A 6,013-nucleotide genomic window follows, 5' to 3' on the forward strand; every position below is an offset into this window, starting at 1 on the left:
GGGACTTTCTCCGCTGCTTTCTTTCACGATTTTCAAAACACGACGGAAACGGGTGGGAGACGGTAACGGCAGGGCTTTACAAGTTAAACATTGCGCAACCCGATAGCACTCTAAGAGCGCGAGAGCACGAGAGGGATGATGCCCGCGCGAAACGAGAGCGTACGAGGGAGAAGAGAAAGGTGGGACGAGGACGTCCGGGGCGAACGGGAAGGAGGAAGAAAATGAGAGCGGGAAAGGGATGGGATGAAAGATGGAAAGAGAGGATGAGATGGATGGTGGGGACGAGTGCTTTTCACGACGTCGGTACAGCTCGTAGGCGATAGTGCGGAGGGCAGCTCCGGGCGCGCACGCGCTTTTTCGAAAAATCAATAAAACGAAAAGCTTACCTAATGCTATGTTACTACGGGGGTAGACTCCGCCTTCATCTACTAGCTATAGATACGGCCTGATCGCCGCCTAGATACTACCGCGACCCGACCAGATGACCATCTACAGATGAACGCGGCAGCGCTGTGCGCGAGCGCGCGCGCGCGCACACGGAACGCATCATTTCCATACTTAACTGGTACACGCGCGACAAAGTTCATTTCGCGCCGATCAAGGAAAAAAATGTCACCCTCCCTGTCCCCCGCGTGGGAACTTTTTCGCGTGCGCGTTCGACCGTGGTCCCATTGGCGCTGATTATTTAATTTCTCGCATCGGGGGAAAAAGGTCCTTTCTACCAGAACGGCACAAATATTTTTGCCTGAACTAAATCTAATTAATAGGAATAATTAATTATTTGAAGATACGCTACTAATTTTCTGCAATGTATAAGATTATTAAAGTCTTGTCGTTGACAAGGGAAAAGCTGGAATAATCAAAATAATCTAATACGTATTTCCTAAATATTTGCTTATTTTATTTTTCGCAATTTTAATTGCTTTTCAGATTCGATGTTCTATATTTTAACATACGAGTCATGTTGTATGAATAATCCAAGGCCCTGGCGATTAATGGTTTATGCGACGAGGTTAACATTTGCCGATATTAAATGATATATCTTGGTATCGTCATAATTCCCTTAGGACATTGGAATCTCATATGTGCACATTAACGAGGTATTTCGTGCACAGAGAGCTGTTCGCACAAAAGGTATATAAATGCCGCAAGATAATGAATAGTTGACCAACCAAAAGCAGGTGTATAGATAATCGATTTCAACGATAATCTTAACAATCTTGAAAGACTTGCGTCTCGATTTTTACGTTTGTCGAAGCCAATAAGCACTGAAGCATTTTTAATTAGTCCAAAGCAATGTAATAAAGTAATGTCCAATTAATGTAAGTATATAAGAATAAAAATAAGAATTGGGCAGAATCGAATATCTGCCGCTTTTTGTGAAAGGAAGATGCGGATATGAGGGATGGATATCTTCGAAAATATTTCTAATTATATAAACCGGTAGAGACGAGAGACTAGTATATATAGTAACTAGTACCTAGCGAAACGATGGTCGGATTGCCGATTAACACGCTTTCGCGGCTTCCAAGGAGCCGCGAGATAAAACGACAAGAAAGAAACGGTACAGATCCCACGATATCCTACAAGCTCCTGTAAAATAGGGGCTTGCGAATGCGGCGAGCCATGATTAGATTGTGGCTTGTGCTCCAGGCGTCCGACTAGATTCAGCACGTTAGCGAATTCGGTCCGTTGAGTGTTGACAAGTCCGCATCCTCCTCTCCCGGTGCCTTTAGCGCCGGCCGTGTAACTCTAACGAGCTTAGGGCGCGTTGGCTCTCTGCTCTCGAGTGCATTATCTGAAACCGCGAGATGTTCTTGGCCAAAGTGGATGCGTTTCCGGCGCCACGACGAGGGCGAATGGCATATCCCCCCGTTACGTTGTCAACGGTCAGGTATCCGAGAATCGATCGATCGATTTGTCAAAAAAAAAAATCCCAAGATTATTTTTCTTACGGGTCATCACGTTTCCTTCTTTCGTCTTGTTTCTCACAGAAATTTATTTTTCTTTTCATTTTCTGATCCACGGTATTTAATGTAAATAAAATAATTTTCACTAATTTTGTTAACCTTGTTAAAAATTAATATAATTACGTATATTTGATATTTGCTGTGTAATGTTATTTAATTGAATAACTTTTCATATGTAAAAATAGAGAGATCTACATAGCCATGATAAACAGCAATGAATTAATTAAAAAAAAAAAAAAATAAAACTTAAAGATGATACAAGATGATTCAAGAGAAGACTTAGTAGAACATAACAATTGAAATTTGAAAAGTGGAAATTTTGAAACTGACCAGTATAAATAATTAAATAGTATTAACGTTTATTGTAATTTAATAGCACATTTTTCAATTCACAAAAAAAGTTTAGTCGCAAAATTCTATATCTATTTCTTATCTACTTTTTTCCTATGTACATGTCGTTATTTCTTTTGTGAGTATCGTTTCTTTTAGCATCTAGAGATAGTACACGATAGCTCCCCTGTTTCTCTCTTTCTCTCTTTTTTATCTACGAATGAATATTTCTACCTGTGCCGACAGTGGCGAAGTTATACAAACGGGATGTCTCCCATGGTTCAGATCGAGCCACGGTTAATATCGTTACTTTTTACTATCTTCGTGGCCAATAAACATAACCGTTTTCGTAACTGCCAACCCAAAATAGCCATCTCCGCGAGAACAAATCGAAAAATATATCTGACAACTGCCGCGTGAGGCCGAGGAAAATCATCCACTCGTGAAAATTTTTTAATAGAAATAAAACCAAAGAGATATACACTATTCTATGTATACATATGCACACATTTGCTGCATTTGCGAAAAATATAATTTATTTGTATAAAATTTATGCGCATGTATGTATGTATATGAAGTGTTTGTAGAAGAATGCAATATTTTTTATTTGCTATAATAATATTACAAAAATTTCTATGAAAGGTAGAACTTTAAAGTCATATATCTAGAATATACTAGTTTTAGAATAAGTATCTAGAATAACAACATATTACTTATAACTATATTTATTTATTTATTTGGCACAGATCAGGGTTATCAGATCACGCATAAACGTCTTAACTCCGTCAACTACTTATGCTAAAATAATTTACGGAATCGTATGATTATGCGTGCGAACATAGTCGCGTAGATGCGAGCCTCGGCCAAGTATCATGGCAGAAAAGCTCGAAAACCCGGTCATTAATTGTCTTAGACGTTTAAGCGGTGTAAACACTGGAGGTCGCGAAAGGGAAAGCCCCTGGGTAAAAGCGTTGGCAAAAGTACGAATGCCGTTAGCGGAAGTTTTTCCGCGTAACGATGCCGCGGTTCGCCGGCAGTTTTCACAATTTTGCGGAGACTGTACCGCGGGGGTAACCCTTCAAGTATAAACCACCCCCTACGGTAGCCATGGCAACACGGACGTGGTATTCCTACCCGGCAACTCGCCCCGTCCTACCTCCTCCTCTTTCTACGTCCTTCTGCCCTCCACCCCCTACTCCGGCCCCTCGCCCTCCACCACCGACATCCGAGCCTCCACCCTAAAAACAAGAGTGTAGTTGCCGGATCACGTGGTTCCGCCGCTCTCAAGGGGTGGGAGGTCGAAGGGAAGTGAGGATAGAGCCAGAATAGGATAGAAGGGGTAGTTCCTAATTGCACCGGGTGGGTGAGACACTAGAGGGGCTCCAGAATTGATGCTGGAATTTTGAGGCTAGGTTAACTCTCTCTCGCTCCCTCTTTCCTCTTTCCCTCAATCTCTTCGTCCCTGCCTCCTCTTTCTCTCTCTTCGTTCACTCACTCTCCATCGTTCACTCGTTCTCTTCTCTTCTTCCCTACCGCGAGTACCTATCTCTCGCCAGTCGCTCTCCCTCGAGTGAGTCCAGAGAAGCTACTAGGGGTTGGTCCCCTAGACTGAAAAATGCTGCGGTATACCGGTCGGACATGGGGGTCCTTTTCGAAATCCTCCCGAAACTGTAATGAGAAACTCACTCGCCGATTTTCAGCCAACCGAACTCTCGGCCCACTGAGAATCGCCGAAATGACCACGATCCGGTCATAATTCTATTTGCTACGCACCGTACTTAACGTGCAAGCCTCTCGCTTTTTTCCCATAACTTAGATTGAGCCGGCTGATATTTAAACGGCTACGACCCTCCCATCAACAACGCAAAGCGTTCAATAAGAAGTTTCCATACAGCGTCAATTTTCTCACAAAACTCTTTACTCGCAATGGTAAAAATAAATATTGTATCATCTTTAAATATCTTTAATAATAAAGGAACAATTAATATATTATTGAAATTATATGATGAATGCAATTACTTATAGAAATAAAAGAATTTCAAGAACTTTTATCGTATAAATCTTTTCTCAGTCTTCCTTCGCCTTTTTTCCATCAAAAATACAATAAGCGGTAAGCAAGATTTTTTATAATTTTCTATATTTTTTTTATTTAAAAATTTTTTCCAATTTTTTTTGCGTTGGAGACTCTCAGAGATTCCTGGGCTCCGCCCTGAAAGTCGAGAGCGAACGAGTCCCTCTTCGGCTGCCCGGCCAACGAAGAGGATAGTTTGCATACGTGGTGCAGCGGAGAGGGTGGCAGCCGGACACAGCCCCCCGATCAATGAAGGCGAAGCGCGCGCAGCCCCTCCGGTTTTTTGAAAATCTGCCCGCCAACCTGGTACTGCCCCTTGTTTATCCCCTCCGCAGTGTCTACATCTGAACCACATACCAAGATGGGGAAACGTAGCGACGCCGTGAATACACCATTTTGCTGTCGACTTGTTCGATCCACCTAGCATCGCCATTTTGCCCGAAAAAGCTATTTTCAACGATAAAAATTGTCGACGATAACGCTTCAAGATATGAAAAGTCATACAATCGTTCTCATCTTCTTACAGGAATATTTCGTTTATGAGACCGTCAGAAAAAATAGCTTTCTTTAAAAAATGATTCAACCGTAACATTTTCGCGCGCAAAAAGAATTGCACAGAGCCGCCCTCTCGCTTTTTACGTGCGATCTGCACTCCGAAGAGGTACAGAAAACAAAAAAAAGTTTTTTCTTCAGCGTAGAGAGCAACATGGTGCCATCTGCTGGCATTTTTTGTACAAGTCATTCTTCACCCCTCAACACTTGCGTGCATTTGTTGAGCAAAGCTACATACGAGTTCACCAACCCTCTGTAGGATGGCGCCACTAAGCAAGTTCCATTTTAAAAAATTATTAACATTGTTTTTATCATTTTTAATCGATCCAATTGATATTTTGTTCTTCCAAGAATAATTGTAAATATAAATTAATAAATCAGTAATTTAATACGATATTAAATTGTAATAAATTATTACTATCAATATCACTTTTAAATTATTATTTATTGAATATTTTCTCGACTATTTTTCTACTCACAATCAATGATATTTAAAAGAAAATTTTAAGAAATTTATTTTGGCATATTGTATTTCTTAAATAAATAAAAAATGAATAAATATATATAATATATGTATAATACAAATAGTAATTTAGTAGTAGAATTTCGCTTAATTAGACAAACAATTTTGTTTAATTAATAATGATCGAAGACATATATAACTTATTTAAGCAAACTTATCATTTTGTTACTCTAATGTCATTATCTAAACATTTATATTATTTTATTTATAGAACTTTTTCTAATTGTCTTATTTATAAAAACTTGACTATAATTTAATCATATTAAACATTATATATATATATATCGATATATATTTCTCAGTTGACATATCAGTCGAATTGGTCTTTGCTAATAGCTTCCGTTTGATGTGTACCCATTCATTCTACATACCTATACCTACCTATATACCTATATTACTGATTATGTGCGAACTCTTGACTTAGACTCTCTATCATTAGGTGAACCTAAATTTAAATATATATTGTATGTATTATATAGAAAACAATATAAAATATTAAGTAATAATACGGAAACGTTCATTAAATAAGTATAATATTTTTTTCTAAGATAACTGATACACATATAA

This window comes from Pogonomyrmex barbatus, unplaced genomic scaffold, assembly GCF_055798465.1.
Source record: "Pogonomyrmex barbatus isolate J1 unplaced genomic scaffold, ASM5579846v1 scaffold18, whole genome shotgun sequence".
Lineage (NCBI taxonomy): Eukaryota > Metazoa > Arthropoda > Insecta > Hymenoptera > Formicidae > Pogonomyrmex > Pogonomyrmex barbatus.